Source organism: Dipodomys spectabilis, unplaced genomic scaffold (genome assembly GCF_019054845.1).
Source record: "Dipodomys spectabilis isolate Male_0828 unplaced genomic scaffold, ASM1905484v1 ptg000228l, whole genome shotgun sequence".
NCBI lineage: Eukaryota > Metazoa > Chordata > Mammalia > Rodentia > Heteromyidae > Dipodomys > Dipodomys spectabilis.
Window position 1 is genome coordinate 8,695,831 of NW_024870905.1, and position 22,913 is coordinate 8,718,743.

General features: G+C 39.8%; 1 pseudogene; it reads left to right on the forward strand.

The window, feature by feature from the left end:
- The window catches only part of LOC122123402, a 94,843-nt pseudogene that overhangs the window by 55,704 nt on the left and 16,226 nt on the right, over positions 1-22,913 (forward strand).

Genomic DNA, 22,913 nt, shown 5'->3' on the forward strand with positions numbered 1-22,913 from the left:
TATTTTCAGTGTTAGTCTAAGTATTAACTCCACTTATGGAGTTAATTTATGGAGGTTCTCATCTAACATTTGGCATTAAAATTTGTTATACCTATATTTTGAATATGAAATTTCCTCCAGAAGCTCAAGTATTGGATATTTGTATGTGGTTGCCAACTCATGGCTTCGGGGAAGTGATTGGAATTCTGTGTGCTTTGCTGACCTAGTGATTGGATTAAACTCTTGATGGAATCATGACAGTATTATTGGAACATGGGTAAGAAAAAGTGGGACTTATTTGGAGGAATAGGTCACCGGAGGTAGGCCTTAGAGAGAGAGATTTTTATATCCTGACTATCTTCTCTTTACCTGTTTCCTGCCTACCATGAGCTGTTTTGCTCTACATGTCCTACTTCCCTCAGGCCAAGAATGATGGGACTAAGGAACCATGGAATAAATGCTTTGAAACAAAACCAAAGTCAGTCCTTCTTCCTTTAAGATGTTTTCTCAGGTATTTTATCAGTATGATGTCCAAAGTAATGAACATACCTTCTGACATGATAGGACAGTTCTATTACACACTAATTATGAAATTCATTATATCTTCTATGTTAGATTTGATTGGGTGGTTAACATAACTATATTTTTCTCATACAAATTATTGTCATCATTATTTATATTGTGAACTATTTTCCCTATCTATCAAGAGCAACATAACATTTTTGTCTTGATAAACCTCAAATTTTCAATGTTTAATATTGATTTCTTTTTTTCTTTTTGGTGTAGTACGTGAGAATTCTCTGTCTAAATATGTGATCATTAAGATTTAATTTTAGTTATTTTTTTCTTTTAGTCATTTTGTAGGTTTTATATATAGATCCATGATCAATTTTGGGTTAGTTTTTGTAAAGATGTGAACTATGCATTGAGGTCTTTTTGCATATAGATATTAATTATTCTACTTTTATTGGTTGAAAAGACATGTCCTTTCTATATTGAATTTTCTTTGTACTTTTGTACAAAATCAATTCACAGTGTTTGTATATATGTGTCTGTTTCTGAATGTATCTGTTTTTTTCAGTACTCCACTGACTTAATTACTGTAGCTTTTTAAGTCTTTAAATTAGATAATATGAATCATCCAAATTTTTCATTTTTCTATATGTTTGAATCCATTTTACTATAAATGTACAAGAGGGCATAGCAAATCAATTTTTGAAGAGAGCCAACCATCACAAATTCTAAAGTTTTAGAAGGAATTCTCACTGAAGATTTTCCTGAAAATAATCTATCCACAACCAAAATTTTCATCCATGTTTTTGCAAATTGAAAGTACCATTTTTAATTATTCCTAAAAGTATATTAATATTATATATTGGCATATAGTCTATATACAATGTGCATACTTTGATTTTTCATCAAATATAATTTAATTCACAGCAATGACTCATTTGGGTCTATATTTTGTTACTTATTTTATAATATGTATTATAGGACAAATTTTATTTTAGAAAATTTTGTTATCATTAATTCTACACATTTGCCTTCCCTAAAGGCTGCAATGAAAATACAAATATTTTCACTTCACATTTCTTAATAGATTTTCAAAAATTGTCATGATAAGAATGGAAGATATAAAGTTATTACATAGGATTGTGGAGGATGTTTGGTGTCATATGGGCAGAACCTTTAGTAGAGGCCATCTGTTAATAAATTAATTGTTAGTAAAGGGAGCTCAACTAGTAAGAACAATTTTGGCATTTGAAATGCATTTTTATTCTTTGCGGGTTCTGGGGCTTAAACTCAGGGCCTGTGGATTCTCTCTCTCTCTCTCTCTCTCTCTCTCTCTCTCTCTCTCTCTCTCTCCCTCTCCTTTCCTCTCCTCTCTTCTACCTCCACTTCCCTCCCTCCCTCCTTCCCTCCCTCCCTTCCTTCCTTCTTTTCTCCCTTCTTTCCTTCCTCTCTTCCTCCCTTCTCTTCCTCTCTTCCTTCCTTTCTCTCTCCCTTTTATTCTCTCTGTCTCTCTGTCTCTCTCTGTTTCTCTCTGTCTCTCTTTCTTTCTGTCTCTCCCTTCCTTCCTTCCTTCCTTTCTCTCTTTCCCTTTCTTTCTTTCTTTCTTTCTTTCTTTCTTTCTTTCTTTCTTCCTTCCTTCCTTTCTCTCTCTCTCTTTCCCTTCCTTTCTTTCTCTTCCCCTGTCTTTCTCTTCCCCTTTCTTTCTTTCTTTTCTTTCTTTCTTTCTTTCTTTCTTTCTTTCTTTCTTTCTTTCTTTCTTTCTTTCTTTCTTTCTTTCTTTCTTTCTTTCTTTCTTTCTTTCTTTCTTTCTTTCTTTCTTTCTTTCTTCTTTCTTTCTTTCTTTCTTTCTTTCTTCCCTTCTTCCCTTCCTCCCTTCTTTTTTGTTTTTTGGGTCTGGTCATGGGGTCTGAACTCTGGGCCTGGGCACTGTCCCTCAGCTCTTCAGCTCAAGGCTAACTCTCTACCACTTGAGCCACAGTGCCACTTCTGGCTTTTTTCTTTTTGCTTATGTGGTGCTGAGGAATCGAACCCAGGGCCTCATGCATGCAAGGCAAGCGCACTACCACTGAGCCACCTCCACTGAGCCACCTTCCCAGCCTCTTTCTTTCTTTCTTTCTTTCTTTCTTGCTTGCTTGCTTGCTTGCTTGCTTGCTTTCTCTCTCTCGCTCCCCTCTCTCCTTTCCTTCCTTCCTTCCTTCCTTCCTCTTTCTCTCCCTTTCCCTCTCTCTCTTTCTGTCTTTCTCTTTCTTTCCTCTCTCTCTTTTTTCTCTCTCCATTTCCCTATTTGTCTTTTTATCTTCCTTCCTTCCTTTACTCTTTCTTTCTTTCTCTTTCTTTCTTTCTTTCTTTCTTTCTTTCTTTCTTTCTTTCTTTCTTCCTTTCTTTTTCTCTCTCTTTCTCTTTGCTTCTTCCTTTTTCTTTCTTTCCTCTTTCTTTCTCATTCTTTTTCTTTCTTTCCTTTCTTTTTCTCTTTCCTTCCTTCCTCCTTCTTTCTTCCTCTTCCTCCTTCCTCACTTTCGTTTCTAGGCTAGCACTCTGCAAATTGAGCTACAGATCCATTTCTGGCTTTTTATTGGCTAATTGGAGATAGAGTCTTGGAATTTCCTGGGCTGGTTTTTTGAACCATGATCCTAAGATGTCAGCCTTCTGAATAGCTAGGAATAATAGCATGAGCCACTGAAGTCTGGCTTTTGAATTGCTTTTATCTGAAAATAGAGTTATTTATAAAACCTTTGAATTTATATGTGTATATGTATGTATCGTGTATTATGTATGTATGTGTGTGATACTGGACTTAAAACTCAGGGCCTCATGCTTGCTAGGCAAGTGCTCTACCAGTTGAATCATACCTGTATATACAGGTTTTAAAAATAGCTTAAATGCTATTAAAAATATAAAACTTACTGAGCTGATAGTTTGATTTTGGTATTATAGCATATTTTAGCTTTAGTTGTAGTAAAGTGGCCATGTGATAGAGTAATTCTTGATATTAAATAATTGGAGATGTGTTGTAATTGTATGTCATGTGTTCATTTCTTGAAGTACTACAATATATTCCATTTTCATTTATTTTTATATATTCCATTTTTAAACTCTGCTTTTGTCATTTTCATACTTATGTACTTGTTTCTACTGAAAAAGGTTGAATTAGTGAATGTTGTTTTTAGAAATAAAGGTTTTTCACCACTTGTTAAATAGGGGTAGCATTTTTTGTAATATTTATTATGAATACCTTAGCTTATGAGTTTAGAGTGGAGATAAAACTGAAAGAGATTGAGGCTAATTATAAAATATTGAATTTTATTTTTCTGTTATGGTTTTAAGACTACATTTGGTTAAAAATTTTGGGTTAGTCATAAAAACATTATTAGATATTGAACATTTTTTTCTTTATAAGTGAAATTCCAAAATGCATTTACAGATAAAGTAGAGCTTTTTGATACTGTTGGAGGATAGAGTTCTTTAAGATATACATGCTGTCATGAAATGATTCAGAGTTTGATATACTTGTTAATATTTAAAGTTTTTTTCTTTTTTTCTGGTCATGGGCTATGAATTCTGGGCTTGAGCATTGCTCCTGAGCTCCTTTTGCTCAAGGCTAGTGCTCTACTACTTTGAATCATAACTCTACTTCCAGCTTTTTCAGTGACTAATTGAAGATAAAAGTCTCATGGAGTTTCCTGCCCTAGTTGGCTTTGAACCATGATCCTCAGATCTCAGCTTCCTGAGTATTTAGGATTATAGGCTTGAGCCATCAGAGCCTGGCTTCGTACACAGCTTTTTTTTTTAAATTAAAACAATCTTATTGTCAAGGTGATGTAGATGGGCTACAGTTACATAAGTAAGGTGTGATTACTTTTTTTGTTTAATTTGTTTGTACACCAAGTTTTAATGGACTCAGTTGTGAGAGGGTACTTCTAATGAAACTTTGGAAAAGTGTTTTTGTTTTCCACATAATTACTTTATAATTAAATTTGGTTGTTAATAATGCTGTTTTTATGGGGATTGAGTGTGTATATATGGCATATATGCCATATATATACAGTGTATATATACACACACACATATAGGTATAATATGTATATAGATACATATATACATATATATATATATATGTATATATATATATATATATACCCGCCAGAGAAAATAGCTAAGATCAAATGGTAATTATATGTTTAAATTTGAGGAACTATAAAGCTATTCTAGAAATGTACCTGGATCAGTTTACATATTCATTAGCAATGAATAATCCACAGTTTCTGCACCAAATGTCCCTTAATTTTAAGCAGAGAAATATGTGCATTATAGGAGAGACTGGTAATTTCTGTTTGTTACATTTTTCATTACCAACAAGACCACACTAAAGCTATCAGCACAACTATGTTTATTGCAGCATTATTGACCTTAGCTAAGATATGGAACCAACCTAGATGCCCCTCAGTAGATGAATGGATCAAGAAAACGTGGTATATATACACAATGGAATTCTATGCCTCCATCAGAAAGAATGCATTGCCCCATTTGTTAGGAAATGGAAAGACTTGGAACAAATTATATTAAGTGAAGTAAGCCAGGACCAAAGAAACAGAGGTCCCATGGTTTCCCTTATTTGCAATAACTAGTATATGTCTGAATCAAGCAGAAAAGGTCAGATAAGTTGATGTTAGGGGAATGAACCCCAAGATAAGTATCTTTTTTTTTGTTTTTTTTCCTTTCATGCAGTTGTTTCTATCATATTTATAAGATTATTTCTATGTTGGGGCTGGGAAGGTGGCTCAGTGGTAGAGCACTTGCCTTGCATGCCTGAGGCCCTGGGTTCGATTCCTCAGCACCACATAAGCAAAAAGAAAAAAGCCGAAAGTGGCACTGTGGCTCAAGTGGTAGAGCGCTAGCCTTGAGCTGAAGAGCTGAGGGACAGAACCCAGGCCCAGAGTTCAGGCCCCATGACCGGACCAAAAAAAAATGATTTCTATGTTGCCTTGTATGTTCCTCCCTCACAGTATAACCCATACTTAAACTGTATTTGATGTTGGTATAATTTGTGGAGGGAAGGGAAAAAAACAAATCGTTTAACTGGGGATACAGGTGGACCCATTGCAACAATAAGATATACAAGTCGTATGTCGAAAATCAAACTTAACAACTTTGGTGGGGGGTGAGTGAAGGATTGGGTGGAGGGACGTGGGAAGAGTATGGGAAGGGATGGGAAGGGGAAACAAGGAGGCAACAATGCTTGATAAGAAATGTACTTGTTATCCTGCTCATGTAATTGTAACTCCTCTGTACGTATTCTCACAAAAAATTAAATTAAATAAAAAATAAAAAAGAAGATATTTTAAATGAAGTTGTATAAGACCTTTTAAATGTTAAAGTGTCATTGTATGTCATTTGTAATTTGTGCCTACAAGAACAAAAATAAGTGATTAATAATTTCATTTCCTCCAGGTGCCTGTGGCTCATGCCTCTAATCCTAGCTACTTAGGAGGCTGAGATCTGTGGATTGCTGTTCAAAGCCAGCCTAGGCAGAAAAGTCCCTAGAGATTTTTTTTTGAGGGGGTCTGATCGTGGGGCCTGAACTCTGGGCCTGGGTGCTGTCCCTCAGCTCTTCAGCTCAAACCTAGCACTCTACCACTTGAGCCACAATGCCACTTCCGGCTTTTTTCTTTTTGCTTATGTGGTGCTGAAAAATTGAACCCAGGGCCTCATGCATGCAAGGCAAGTGCTCTACCACTGTGCCACCTTCCCAGTCCTAGTGATTCTTATCTCCAATTAACCACTAAAAACCTGGAAGTGGGACTGTGGCCCAAAGTGGTAGAGTGCTAGCCTTGAGCAAAAGAGCCTAGGGACAGCGTCCAAACCTTGAGTTTTAGGCCCATGAGTGATGACAAAAAAAAATTCACTTCCTAAGCAATTGTCTAATTTCTTGCTTAAAGTTTCAAAGTTCATGGAGTTCTGAAAAAAATAAAGCATCTCCAAAGTCTTGTATTTTGGGAAGTACATGTTTCCATAAGGGAAGTAATTGTCCTTTCTCTTCATTTTGGATGAAATTTGAAATTATCAGCAGAGAATGGAAAATTACTGAAATTACATATTATTTTTGTTATATAAGGAATCTATATGAAAGACAGAATCCCATAGATCCCATTTCTGTTTTTAAAGAAAATTTCAGGGTAGAATACAAGTTTTAGGTGGGAGTTTGAGGATTTGGTGTGTGTGTGTGTGTGTGTGTGTGTGTGTGTGTGTGTGTGTGTGTGTGTAAACACATGCACGCGCCCTGATTCTGGAGCTTGTCCTTGAGATTTTTTTTTTCTTAAGGGTAGCACTCTACGTCAGCTTCACTTTTGTCAACATGGCTAATTGGATATGAGTCTCATAGACTTTCCTGCCTGGGTTCTCCTGGAACAGAGATCCTTATATTTCAGCATCCTGAGTATAGTATTGCAGCCACAAGTCACTGGCACCAAGTTGAAGATGTTATTTGCTGAGATTAAGCATTGTAAGGAGCAGATTATTTTAGTACTAAGGATGCTTTTGTAAAAATGATGCTCCTTTATGTTTGTTTCGGTGGATAACTCTGGATTTTTTTTAAAGGCAAATTTACTCTATAAATTATTCTAGCCCCATCATCAAACCAGCTTTGTTCTTCAAAAATAATTCACAGTAAATAATGCATACATCTGAAAGTCCCTCTAGGAAGTCAGAATTAATTTAAAACAGAATTTTGATATCTTATTAGGTTCTAAAATATATGTGGAAGTTCTCTCCCTCTTTTATTATATTGTATTTTCTTTTTTAACTTATAAAGTATTTTTGTTGTATTAGGTATTAATTCAGTGCTTGTAATGACTAAAACACTATGCTAAAGCACTAGGGACATTTAAAAAGGTTATTTATTCACTATTTGTTAAATACCTTTGGTGTGTAGAGTTGTGATACATCCTACAATAAATAATTTTTCCATTGCTAAAGGAACTAATAGTGTATTTTATTTCAGAGAAAGAGTATCTACATACACATGATCTCCATAAGTAAAAAGTGTAGAAATTAAATGCCTGAGTGTTTTTATGTTCAGAGCAAGTTAAGATTAGTGTGAATGAGAATGATAGTAAACATGTTTCATAGAATAGACAGCTGAAATGGGCTCTGAAAATCATTCCAATTCAAATTATGTGAGGAGAGATGGAAGGGCAAGACCTAGGGACACTAGATAAAGAACATGTTAAAATGTGAAAAGACATAGTAAGATTAATGTCTGGATGATACATGAATGAATAGACAAATATTTCATTTCCCTGTATCACTGAGGATAGTGAGAGAAGGGGAAAACATGTGGGATGTTGTGACTTGCAGAAAAAAATCTTGATTCAGCAAAGACAACAAGATTATAATAGGAGTAGGTAAACCCACCTGAAGAACCTTGGGCAGATTAGTCTTTTAAAGCTCAATTTCATTATCTATAAAATTGAACCAGCTTCTCAGTCTAGTTGGAAGTGTATCAATTTTATATTGTGTAGGAGTTTACCATTTCTTATGTGTTAAAATGAACTGAGCCTTTTCCATTGTGGGCCTTGTAGGTCTTCTTCAACAATCTATTTGATTTGGAACTAGTAGTTTTGAATATTATTTTGATATATTTAAACTATTATTGAACAATATAAAAAACCTGAGGTTTTTCCTCATAAAGAGTTATTTTTGTTGAATAATTGAGACACATAAGAATCTACTCAAGTCTCAGGGCACCACGAGTGGCTAGTCTGTCTTTTGAGAGGTTTTCTGAATTTTCCTTTTTCCTTTAATTGAATAGTTGAGATTGATTTTGGAGAGAGTATGGAATTAGCCTTTGAAATTTCTACTTGCTCCTGCCTGGTGTTCTACCCACAGTCCCTGTAATGCTATGCTATGGTAATCTTAATTGAAGTTTGTGATTCTCATAGCCACTTACTAAGTATAATAATGTTCCTTTATAATAATGCCTTCTTATAACCTTCCTTAGTTTATTTAGCACATAATTTTTGCTTTTGGTTGGTGGTGGGGCTTGAACTCTGGGCTTGGGTGCTGTCCCTGTGCTCTTCAGCTCAAGGCAAGTGCTCTGCCACTTGAGCCACAGTGCCACTTTTGGTTTTCTATTGGTTTATTGGAGGTAAGAGTATCACAGACTTTCCTGCCTGGGCTGGCTTTGAACTGCAATCCTCAGAGCTCAGTCTTCTGAGTAGCTAGCATTACAGGCATGAGCCATGGATGCCTGGCTTAGCACATAAAATTTTAAATCATCTGTTGCTTATGCACTTATTAAATCCTGGAGCTTGAACTCAGGGCCTGGGTACTGACTTTGAGCCTCTCTGTGCTCATGGTTAGCACTCTACCACTTCAGCCACAGTGCCACTTCCAGCTTTTTCTGCTTATGTGGTACTGAGGAATTGAACCCAGGGCTTCATGCATGCTAGGCAAGCACTCTACCACTAGGCCACATTCCCACCATAAATTTCTATCATTCCTTTTTTACTTCAGGCATTCTGAATTACTTGTACTTTTATAGAAGATATTTTCGTGTTTAGCTCTTTTTTAACTGCTTTTCTTTTTACTTCATTTAGCTTCAACTAGAATGTCACTTTTCAAAAAATTTCTCCTCTTCCTGCTCCTCCTCTTCGTGCTCCTCCTCCTCCTCCTCTTCCTCCTCCTTCTTCTTCTTCTTTTTTTTTTTTTGGCTGACCGTGGGGTTTGAACTCTGGGCCTGGGTGGTTTACCACTTGAGCCACAGTGCCACTTCTGGTTTTCTGGCGTTAAGTGATTAGAGTCTTAAGGACTTTCCTGCCTGGGCTAGTTTTGAATCACAAACCTCAGATCTCAGCCTCCTGAGTAGCTATGATTACAAACAAGCATGAGCCACCAGCACCCAGCTTAGAGTGTCATTTTGTCTTTTAGTAAAGTTTACCTCTCATAACACTGTTGTCTCACATCTGCTTTCAAGTAGTCTACATAGGTAATTGCATCTCAGATTTACTTGTTTGGTTAAAAAAGCTGCTCCTTCTGGGTTGCTAGTTATGATAGTGATATTTGTGTGGTGTTTTGGGACAGAATGCCATCAGAATACTGCTACTGCTGCCAGTTTGGCCATCAGTGGACATGTGGTTTGGGGGAAGCACAATTTCTTTATTTTGCTATACTGTTTCCTATAAGTGCACAGTGGCAGAATTATACAAGACCTAAAATTGTCAGTACTGTTTTCTAGATATCATCTAGCTAGATGATATCTTTTAGGTGTTAATTTCATATTTCATATATTGGTCACATAAAAAAGCTTTTGTCCATATGTTTTAGTAATAACTCTTTTTTGTGCAATCTTAAGTTACATTTAATTTAGTTAAATGATCGTTGCTATTGATTTTTTAGTAAATCTGCAGTTACTGCTTGAAAATTGCTCTTGTTTAACAACAGAAAAGCACAGCATCATTACAAAAGCCAATATTTGGATTTACACAAAGACTGCATGCAGCAGAAGTGGAGCGCCGCTCACTGCAATTAGAGGCTACAGAATTCAAATAAAATGTCAATGAAATGAAAAAGGAGCTTGACAAAGCTCAGGATCTCCAAATGCAATTAAATGAATTCAAGCACTCTGTAAATATTTAAACTTAGAAACCTATGGCCGTGGTGATATCTGTTTTTTAATTTATTATTTGATTTTAAAAATAATTCAAAGTTCTTCACATAGGACGGACTCCTTCCTTCCCAATCCCCACCCCCACTCCAAATTTCTCTTCTGAAATGTTTGCAATTGAGGAGCCAGATGGTTAGGTAGAGGTATTGCTTTTTTGCTTTCCCTATATTGAAAATTTGAGCAATACATTATTTAGTATGAAATCAAGTTTCTTTTCCAAAGATATGTTCAATTTGTCTAACCTTAATGACCAAAACATGTAAATGTTTGAAGCACAATAAAATGCACATTATTTACATATTCTGTTTGAAAATGGGTTAGTACAGCTATGGCTATACCACTTGAGCTCTACTTCTAAGCTGAGCAAGTGGGATACCCCAGTTCAAACCTAGGTATTTGGGGAAAAAATGGAATAAAAGATACAAATATATCTGTTTACAAGACCCTAGAAATAGGGGAATGTTATGAAGTAGAGTAGAGTTTGAGTGCTGAGAGGAGGCTTATAGAGTTAATGATTTGAAAATAGAGTCTAGTTTTAATAGGAGAGTATGAGGTAAAGCAGGTAGTAAGAGGGAGTAAAATGATGACTATATAAGATCTAACAAATGTTGGGAAGGGACACAGCTTGTAGTATGTCTTCTGATCACTTTCATTACACACACGTACACACACCTATATATATATATATATATATATATTATACCTGTTTATATATTTTGTCTTAGAAATGTTATGTTCTTTAGCAATTTTAGTTCTGAAGATTAAATGATGTAGCAATGCAGTTAGCTTACAATTGATTTTTTTCCTTTCTCTTCAAGAAATTGATCACCCATGAGAAGTTTGAAAGTGCATGTGAAGAACTCAATAATGCAGGCACAAGTGCTGTTGAATGAACAGGCACAGCAACTACAGGAGTTGAATTATAGACTTGAGTTGCACTCCAGTGTGGAAGCTGACAAAAACCAATCTCTTGGAGAAGCTGTTAATGTAGGAGAACATTCCTTACATAATGCTTATTTCCTTCCTTTTTGTGAGTCTTATGGGAATTAATGCATATCTCTTGAATAGAGAACAGATCCCAAGGTGAAAATTTTTATTCTATAAGAGTTTCTGAGGATGGAACAAGACTTTATCCTCTATTACAAGTGTACACTACATGTATTAAAAAATGTAAAAGTGGGCTTTGTATGTTGGTTAGAAACAAAGAAATTTTCCAGTAATAACTTACTTAAAAACATAATCCTTTCTTCCAATCTAGTTATTTTCCAAGTTTTATTTTTTGCTCTTTGGACTTTGGAAACCATATATCTTTTGGATTATGGGAGGGTTTGAATCTAGGTTTTTCCAGTTCTCATATAAGTGCATGCTTTAAAATGAGGGAGGCTTGGTTAGGAAGAATTGTTCTCTTTTCCATGTATTTGTCATGGTATTTAGAAGGGAAAAGAGCATACTTATTGTTTAGAGAAGTTCATGAATATAATTATGGCTATAGTACTGTTTTGAAAATATTGGTATAAAGCATAGAATTCTTATTTTTGATTTTAATGCTTAAGGATTTTTAACTAGTGAGGTTATATGCACTGGAATTGAACTAAATCCAAGAAAATAAAAGAAGTATAATACAGCCTCTATAATGCAGCCTTATTTAATATAACTAACCCATTGTTGGTATATAATGATAAAGCAATTATTGTATATTTACTCTAGCGTCTCAATACTAATAATGCTAATAATAAAGTAGCAAAAATTTATTGAGAACCTACTGTTCGCCACATTATGCTAAATATCTCATAAACAATTATCCCATAATCTCCATAAGCCTGTACAGTTTTTAATCACATTTTAGATGAAAAAAGTGAGGTGTGGAGAAGTTACATAACTTGCACAGCCATAAATGATAGATCTAGGAGGTTGGATTTCCTATCTACCTTCCTACCATCACATTACATAAACTGACATGAGTCATGTGCAAGCCACTTCCCCCTTTCTCTGTGTGCATTATCTTATTCCATTCTTAAATTGTCCTGCATGGTAGGTAGTGTCAGTATTGTTATTATTTCCAGTGTGTGTGTGTGTGTGTGTGTGTGTGTGTGTGTGTGTGTGTGTGTGTGTGTGCGTGTGTGTGTTGGTCTTGGGCTTGAACTGTTGGCCTGAGCCACAGCTTTACTTTCAGCTTTTTGGGTAGTTAATTGTAGATAAGAGTCCCAAAGACTTTCCTGCCTGGGCTTGCTTTGAACTGCAAACTTAAGATCTCAGCCTTCTGAATAGCTAGGATTACAGGCAAGAGCTACCAGTGCCTGGCCTCCATGGTTTTTGAGAAAATTAAGAGAATTTGCTCAGCTTGCTTAGGGTCTCCTGGCCCATAATGTTCACAGAATACTATTAACATTTACAGGAAAAATGTAAACATGTATGCATGCAATTAAATTATTTGAAATAGCTGCTTTTAAGTGAAAGTGATTTATGCCAGTAGTTTTAAATTTTAACCTAATATATGTAATTTTCTTACAAAATACATAGTTTTCTAACTTTTTTCTATCACATAATAGTAGATTATGAAGGGACTTGGAAGGTATCTCAGTGGTAGAGTGCTTGCCTTGCATGCATGAGGCCCTGGTTTCGATTCCTCAGCAGGAAGTGGTAGAGTGCTAGTCTTGAGCTGAAGAGCTGAGGGACAGAACCCAGGCCCAGAGTTCAGGCCCCATGACCGGACACCCCCCAAAATAGTAGATTATGAATATTTATGTTTACCAACCTATAGGAGTTTATGTTTATCTTTCTTTTTCTTTACATTTATAAATATATATATAAATATTCAGTTTGGAAAAATAAAAAATAAAATAATCTCGTTATATTACCAGATATGTATACTGTTAAAATGATGTATATTATTCTAGATTTTGTATTTTCAGAGAGAAAGCAAAAGAGGAAATGAATCTGATCAATGTGCAATATATACATTTGTGAAATACCACAGTGAGACTTCTTTTCTACAAATAATGTGCATGAATAAAAAAATTAATGATCAAATTTCACCTCCCAAGCTGGAATATAACCCAATATATATTAATGAAAACATAATGATATTGTTATATATTTTGTTATTTTAGAATGCCAAGAATATATTTCTATGTGAATTAATGTTATCTTTAAAATGTATAATTAAGTTTTTTAATGTACATAATATTCTCCCTTTTTCTTTTAATTGATAAAAGTTCTATACATTTATGGGGTACAGCATAATATTTTGATATATGTATATATGTGGAAATATTAAGTCAGGCTAACTGATATCTCTATCACGTCATGTACTTACCATTGCTTTGTGCCAACAATATCTATATATAATCTTTTAGCACTTTAGAAATATACAGTACAATTACCACAATTTATTTCTACTGGCTAAACACAACATTTTTCCCGTCCCCTCAGAATCTGAAAAGCTCTAAAATATACATTAATTTATGACTCAAATTTATATCATAGATATAGATCAATTTCAGATTTCTTCCCTTATTTGCTCTTAGCTTAAGATGCACACTTCTATAGTAGAACTTTGTACAGCTATGATTAGTTTGTCATGATCAACTCTTTGATGAAGAATTATTAGATTAAAAGCCCCAAACAGTTTAAAATTTATATCTTAATTGTTTACAATAAGCTTCTAATCAATTAGATTATCTCCTTAAAGGGGTGTATAAAATTGCATTTTTACTTTACCTGTTATTTTAATTTTTTTGCCACTTTATTTTACATACCTTTGTTACTTGAGTTTGTATTGTTATTAGTCTAGTTGAAATAAACATTCTTTTTTAAAAAAGTTATTAAGTGGTTGTACAAAGGGAAGTTGAATATTCATAGAAGTATATTGGTCATTAAACAACATTTTAATGCTTGATGCCTTGTTAAATATAATACAATTAACTATGGTTTGAAAAAGTACCTGTTGTATTGGTATCTTTTTTTCTAGAACAGTTTGTAGTTTATGTTTACATATTGTATCTTCCAGGAGATAAAGAGCTGTTTATATGAACATTTCTTTAAATTGCTAGAAGTTTTAATATTGTTGTCAGTAGTGGAGAACTTTTTAATTACTTTCTCTTAATTAGAACTGGCAGGTAGTAAGTGAAAATGCTCTCTGGTGGGACACAGCATGGTTCAATGGAAAAAGCACTGGTCTTGGAACAGTATTCTGACTCAAATCCCAGCTCTGTCACTTGAGCTAATTACTTAACCTTTCTGAGCCTTAGTCTTTTCTTCTGCAAAAACAGAGATAATGATATTTAAATTATAGGATTTTTAGGAAATTGAATTAAGATAGTATTTGAAAAATAGTTGTATGCTTGATATTCTTTTGTGATTTTGTCAAGATTTAAATATTTAAAAATATTTTTCACTTTTTAAAAACCTGCTCTGCATATAACTTTCGTTAGAAATACAGCATATTGTTTCTTCTTTATAATGTGAAATGAGATCAAGAATATAAGACATGGAATATGTATATATATATATATATATATATATATATGAGAAAAGAAATTACCTATTAGTTATTATAAGAAAACCATTAACATGTTTTGGATTTTACTTTCAGACATTTTAAAAAAATGTTACAGTTTTTGTACAGCAGACTGAACTAGATGTTCAGAATGGCCTGCTTTAGAAGATGTCTAGATTTCATAAGACATTTCCTGTGGTAACAGTAATGTATTTACAAGTAAATTATTCAAATACAAAAATATAAGTAACAATACCTATAAACTAGTGTGTAGAAATCAAACTTAGCACCCTAAATAGGACTACAGGCAAATGCCAATATTAGTTTTGGAGGTGGAAGACAAAACTTTGGGCTCCACTAATAGATAGGAACTTGAGCATAGAATTTTCCACTAAAGAATTGCCTAATAATGTGAAAGAGATAATCACAAGGCAATAATGTCCACTTGTTCTAAAAAGTAGCTAATTCACAATTTTCTTTATATCATAGCTTGCATAGTTTTGTTCCTTCAGGTATCCCCACAGAGTAAAATCAACCAAGTAACTGATATATACGAAGGTAGATATATTAATCTCACATAGAGTCACATTACTAAACTCTATTGTCATTCTTGATAGAATTTTCTGTACAGACAACAATTTTTGATCTATAGTTACAATTTGGGTTTTCTTTTCCAAACCTTATACATTTAATTCATTTCCCCTGCCTTATTGCACTATAATACAGTGTGGTGCAGAAATAGAAAGTTTAGGTATTATCTTATTCTCAGTCCCTCAAACTTGTGCACACACAAGCAAAACCACATACCCACACAACCCATCCAGCAATCGGTTCCCACGAAGGGGCAAGAGGATGCACTTACCTTGAACTTGGTCCTCTTGGATGGCATTGGCACATGGGTCTACTAAAGGCCCAGAATAGCAAGATGATAGACCATGGGGTGAAGAACAGGCCACTGAGCATGATCTCCCTGTGAAAGGTGAAGAACTGGATGGGGAGAGTTGCAGCATCCTCAACTCTGGGTTCATAATTCCAGTATACATGCCACAGTTGAAAATGGTGGTAGACACACTACAATCTTCATCGTGCCATATCTTGTGACCTCCAAAGCCCTCCTTTAGTCTAATGTGGCACCTTATCCATGCACTTCTGTGTATACATGCCTACATCAGTTCACCCAAAATTTGGTTCCCTTGGGGTGGTAGGAAGGGCAAATATTACTTTGAAATAGTGGTATCATGAATGACACCAGCCTCTGGGCCCAGAGACCAGAAAGACAGAGTTCCTGGAGGTGAATGAAGGAGGCCCTCAGGCATGAGCTCACTGTAGCAGGTAAAGGACTCGTTAGGGAGAGTGTAGCATACCCAGCTCCAGGCCAATAATCCTGGCCTACACAGGCATTACCCAAGTATGGATGTGGGGTAGTCTCCAAGCCCTGACCTTCCTTCTCCTGTTCCAATATAACCTATAACCAGGCCTATCTGGCACCACAAACTTAACCTTCCTGTGAACATGTGCACACACAGGCACAGCCAGGCTATTTGGAACCACACACGTGCCTTCATGGGAATTTGTGTATGTACAACTCTTGCCTTGCAAGTCAGTTCCTACAGGTCAGGCAGGAGGGGAACAGCTTCCCTTGAATTGGTGGCATCTGTGAATGGTACCTGCACCAGACCATCACAGATCACAAAGGTGGAAGTTTTGCAAGATGAAGAAAAACAGGATACCAGGCATGACCTCACTGTGGAAGGTGAAGCACTGCATGAGGCAGGCAATACTATCCTCAGCTCAGGGCCCATAATCCCAGTATACAGGCCACAGTTGGGAAAGGCGGTGAATATACTCCAAGCTCCAACATGCCATCTCTTGCGCCCTCTAGAGCCTACCTCTAGTCCAACTGGTACCACATAGGTGCAATCATGTATACACATGCCAGCAACACCACACCCATGAATGAGTTCCCACAGGATGGCTGAAGGGGGGGCAATCTTTACCTGAAAATGGGTGTATCTCAGATGACACCAGCCCCTGGGATGACACAAGTCATGAATGAAGAGTTCCTTTAAGAGAAGAAGAACATGTCCTGGACATGAAGTAATTGTACCAGGTGAAGGACAAGTTCAGAAAGTGGCAACATGCCCAGCTCCTAGGCACATAACCCCAGGTTCACAGGCATTAGAGAGGTATAGACACAAGGCAGTCTCCATGCCCTGGTATTCCTTGTCCTGGCCCAATATGCCCACAATCAGGCCTATCCAGCATCATATATGGGACCTCCTGTGAAAGTGTGTACTGGCACATGGGCCTACCAGAAAGACAGTAGTCCACAAGGTGAAGAACAGGTCACCTGGTATGACCTCCCTTTAGCAGAAGCACCACTATTTAGAAAGGGCAGCAACATCCCAATTTCCAGGCCTATAACCTGGGCTCCACAGGGCTGTGAAGGGATGTTTTACAGTCTCCAACCCTAGCCTTTCTTCTCTTGGGTCCAATAAAACACATGATCAATCTAATTTAGAAGCACATAAGTGTTTTCATGGGAACATGTGTATACACATGCACAATACCTGACCCACAATTCAGTTTCCACAGGGCAATGGAGGGAGGGGAACCACTTATCTTGAAGTGGAAGCTTCCCAGGGCTATACTGGTATTAGCTAGCTAAGCTGTGGCCTCCCTTCTTCTGGGTTCAATATAGTACATGACCAGACCACTCTGACACCATATTTGTACCCTCCTGTGAGTGTGTGGACACACATGCACAAATCATCTCACAACTGGGTTCCCACAGTTCCAACAGGGAGTGGAGCCACTTACTAAGAAACAAGGACATAGGCAGATGTACCTGCACCTGGGCTAACTTGGACCAGGAAGCAAGAGGTCGCAAAGTGAAGAAAAGCAGGCTACCTTGTGTGACCTCCCTGCAACAGGTTAAGCACTGGTTAGAGACCGCAGCCATGTGCTGAGCTCCAGCCCCTTAACCCCAAGCAACACAGGCCATATGCTGCAAGGGAGACATGAAAGACCTACTCCCTAAGCCTTCCTTCTCTTGGGCCAGCATCAGCACTTGTGTAGGAAAATCTGGCCACAGGTTCATGTGTTCCTCAAAGTTGTGGACACACATACAGTCACCACAAAGGAGGAGTGGTTCTACTTGCCCGGAAACTAGGGCATCTGGAATAGCATTGTCACCTGGACCTACAGGTTAGTTCATGAGGCAAAGAAGAAGGCACAGGGCATATTCTCCCTATAGCAGGAGGAGTACTGGTTGGGAGGGTGGCAGAATCCCCACTTCCAATCCCACACCCTGGGCTATACAGGGCACAGCTAAATATTGACACAAGGCAGCCCCTGTGTCAAGGAAGCCACAAGCCTTCCTTCTATTGGGTCCTAAAATATTATACAAAACCAGTCCAATCTGACACCATGTACATACTGTGAACGAATGTACACACATACACAACCCTTCACCAGTGATTCGGTTTCCACAGAGTGGCAGAAGAGGTCTAACTTATCATGAAATGGCGGGGAGGGGGTGGCATGTGGGATGGCACCTGCTGTGGCCTGACACAGACCAGGAATTCAGAGTTCCTTAAGATTAGCAAGAAGCCCTCAGGCATGAACTCCCTATAGCAGGTGAAGCACTAGTTAGGGAAGGTGGTGGCAGCATCTCTTGCTCCAAACCAATAATCCCGGGATACACAGGCATTAGCTGGGCAGATATGTGGGCTGACCGAGGCACCATGTGTGTACATTACTTTGAGTGTCTGCAAAACCTCTCACACGATTCTTTTTTCAAAGGGGATGGGTGGGAGTCAACTTACCTCAAATTACAGATATCCGGGATGGCACCTGCCACTGGACCCACAACACCACGAAGAGGTTATAGAGCTGAAGTTGAAGCAGCCCTTCGTTATTATTGCCTTGTTAAGAGATGAAACACTGGTTGAGGAGAGTGGCAGCATCTGAAGTCCAGGCCCATAACCCCGGGCTACACAAGTCATAGCCTGGGAAGCATGAAAAACCATCCCTAGCCTTCCTTCTTTGCTCACAAAAGCACATGAAGAGGCAAACCTGACCACACGCAATGTATGCCGCACACTAATGTTACATACAACCGCACTGCAATCAGTCCCCACAATGTGAGGAACAGGTCACTTGATACTTGGGCATCTGGGATGTACTAGAACCTGTGTCTATAGGATGGAACCAGCAAAACAATAGTCTGCAAAGTGAAGAACTGGACACCTGGCATGACCACCCATTTAGCAGGAGAGGCACTGGTTGGGGAAGGCAGCAGCACTCCAAGCCCACAACCCCGAACTACATAGGCCATAGCTGGGACAGTCTCGAAGCTCTGGCCTTCCTTCTAGTGGGTCCAATATAGCACATAGCCAGGCTAATCAGCTACCACTTATGTGCATTATGTGATAACCTGTACATATGCATGCATACAACCACTCACCAATGATTTGGTTTCCTCAGGGTTAAGGCAGAAGGACACCCACTTACCTCAAAATGAGGGCATCTGTGCATGGTACCCACAGTTGGGCCCACCCAGACCAGGAAGATGGATGACTGTGAGGTGAGGAAATACAGGCCACCATGCAGGACCTCCCTCTAGCAGGTGAAACACTAGATGTGAATGGCAGCAGCATCCTCAGCAAGCCCACAATCCCAGGCTACACAGACCATACCTTGGGAGGCATGAAAGACTCCATCCTGAGGCTTCATTCCCTTGGGCCCTCAATAGCACAAGAAGAGGCAAATTCAGCCATACATAGGTGCCTTCCTCAACCTTGTATTTGCACACACACAATGCCACATCTGTGATTGATTCCCATGAATGGTTAAAAAGGCCCATTTACCTGGAATCTTGGGCATTTGGGATGGCAGTGTCACCCTGGCCCAACATGGAGAGACCAAACAAAGGTAATTCACAAGGTGAAGAATAGGCCACCAGGCACCTCTCTCTAACAGAAGAAGCATTGGTTGGGGGAGGGCAGAAGCATCCCCAGTTCCAGGCCCATAACCCCAAGCTCCATAGGTTATAGCTGGGAGAAAAGATGAGCAGGGAGAGGAGGCAGACTCCAAGAACAGGCCCGCCTTCTCTTAGCTCTTCTATAGTGCACCTCCAGCCCAATATGGCATCATGTATGTGCATTCGCATGAACGTGTAAACACAAATTCACACAACTCCTTGCCCATCATCCATTTCTAAGGAGGGGTAACATGGCCCATTATCTCAAAACAAGGGCATCTGGGATGGCACTGACACCTGAGAAGATGTGGACCAAGAAGATGGAATTCTACCAGCTGAAGATGACGAGGCCCTCAGACAAGTTCTCCTTATTTCAGTTGGTTGGGGAAGGTGGCTGCATCTAAACTGCCAGCCCCCAAACCCTAAGCTCCACAGGTCATAGCCCAGAGAAAAGGTGGGGCAGACTCCATCCTTGGCCTTCCTTCTCTTGTGTCCACTAAAGCACATCAGCGCAGTGGGATAGGTTGTGGGGCCTGGCAGAGGATGTGGGGGCCCGGACAGAGGGGCTAGGCCCACGTAACTCAAAACAGGGCTGATCTGTGATGGCTGTCATGGGAGTCAGTGGAGAAAATGGAAAAGACAGAAATGAAAGTATGGGACTCACTTACCTCAAATTGGTGTTATCTCGGTTTAGATTCCACATCTGGGCCCACACTGAGCAGGAAGATGAAGGACTACATGATGAACCAGAAGATCACTTGGGCTCCATGTAGCTTTGGCACATACAGCACCAAATGAGGAGGCAAAGCCCACAGCTCTAATCCTACAACCACCAGAAGATAACTGGGAAACCAAGGGACCCCCAGCTCCAGTGACTGTGATCCATGGATCCAGGCCTATTTCATCAGAAATGTGGGTTCATGCCCATGCAACTCCCCTCACCAATACATGCTGGGATGGCCTGAGGTGGGGGGACAGGGTCAGTGTAGGTAGCAGGGGAGGCATGTGGTTGAGGTGGGGGAATCACTGGAGTGGGGAAACATGAGGAGGAGGAGGGGAGGGGAAGCACAGAATGGGGGATGGGAAGACAGGGTGAGGGTGGGACAGCATGGGGTGGGGTGGGGAAACTGCAGGATAGGGTAGGGATGGGCAGGGTGGTAGTTGGGGGAGGGGGCTGAGGTAGGGGCTAGTGGGGTTCCTGTGGGGCTTAGTGTGTTGGGGTTAGGGGGCCATAAAATAAGGTTGGGCCCACTGAACTTGAAAGAGGATTGTCTAGAGATGGCTCCCACACAGTGGCAGAGGAGAGAATGGAGAAAAGGGAAATGAAGGGAGGTAAGGAAGAGTCCTCCCTTATATTGAATCTGGGTTGTCCAAGGATGGCTACTGCAGCTGGACCCACAAATGATACCTGCCTGTGGTGAAGCTGAAGAGGCCCTCAGGAACCAACACCATGCAACATGTGCTGCAGCTGTTGGGGGAGGCGGCTATATACATAGCTCCACCAGTGGATAAGGGAAATGGAGAACCTCGGATCACAGAGACCATAGCCAGGAGGGAGGCGGGTGGACCATGAGCCCTTACCTTCCTTCTCTGCTAACCGCTACAACTAATATGTCCCCCTGCACACACATATATCCCCTCACCCATATATCTTCCCACAATAGAATGGGTGGGGTCAGGTTGAGGTTGAGGGTCAGGCTGGGAAGGGGTATGGGAAGTGTGGCCCACTTATCTTGGAACCTGGTAATCTAGAGTTGACTCCCACAGGTGGGTCCACACATCCTTAAACCAACACATGGGGAGGGGCACAGGGAATGCTATGGCCATGGGACAGAGGTGGCTCCTGCAGAGAGACAGAGAATAAGATGAAGAGAGAAAAGAAGGGGAGTATGAGTATGGGTGTCTCACTTACCATGGATAGGGGTCATCCAGAGAGATGGCTCTGCTAGTAGGGTTCACACTGCCCACTGACCTGGAAGCAGCTGCAGCCCAAGAGTGTATCACACCCATGCACAGTCACATGCCCACATGGATTATGAGGATGGAGATCCACACATCCAAGGCAAAGAGATTCCTAGGTTTCTTGTAGCAGTGGCAGGTGCAGCACCAGTTGGAGGAGGATGGCAGTGAACACGGCCTGGGTCCTGAGACTCTCGGTGGAGGCAGTGGAACCAAGTAGCCTCAGGCAGGAGCCAGGACAGGATGCCAGGCAGACTCGGAGCCTCCTGCTTCCTTCTTGGGTGGCCACTATGGTCGTGTACATCCAGGCTCATCCAGGTCTGCGTGCTTGTGCGTACGCAGTGTGTGTGCTTATGCGCATTGCAGGTGCCTACTCTCTGTGAGTGTGTGAGGCACACCACTCCTTCACACTGCCCAGCTGGGCTTCTTAATCTCAATCTCTGGAGAGGCTGGAGGACCCACGATCACTGGAACCCAGACCTGAGGTGAGACTTTACAGTTTCTACTGGAAAGCATCCAATGGAGGGTCTGGCATGGCACCCTGCTGGGTTGGAGACTATAAAATAGTTTTATACCCCATTTTCCAGTGAGCTTTATTCTCTTTTTTGCCAGTCCTGGAGCTTGAACCCATGGACTTGGCACTGTCCCTGAGCCTCTCTGTGCTCAGAGTCAGCACTCTACCACCTGAGCCATAGTGCCACTTCCAGCTTTTTGCTGTTTATGTGGTACTGAGGAATTGAACCCAGGTTTTCATGCATGTGTTAGGCAAGCACCGTACCACTAACCCACATTTGCAGCCTTTTACTTAACCTGCAGCCTCTCAGGAGATTAAGAAGCCCAGCCCAGAAGTGTGAGGGAGGCGAGTGCCGCATGCACATAAAGGTGAGAGGTAGGCATGTGCGATGCGCATGCGCATACACGCTGATGAGGTGCACGCATGCAGGTGCGCGCGCACATAAACTCACGCAGACCCAGATGAGCCTGGACTCCCGCGACCACAAGGCCACCCAAGAAGGAAGCAGGATGCTCGGAGTCTGCCCTGCATCTTCTCTCAGCTCAGGCCTGAGGCTGCTGGGTTCCAATGCTTCCCTCGACAGTCTCAGGCCCCAGGCCGCGTTTGCTGCCATCCTCCCCCAACTGGCGCTGCACCTGCCTCTGGGATGGAAACCCATGGGTGTCTCCGGCCTGGCTGCGCGGATCTCCATCCTCCTAGTCCGTGTGGACATGTAACCACACATGGTGTGATGCCCTCCCTAGCTCGGGATGGTTCGAGGTAAGTGGGCCACTTCACCCCCCACCCCAGCCGCTGACAGGGGAGG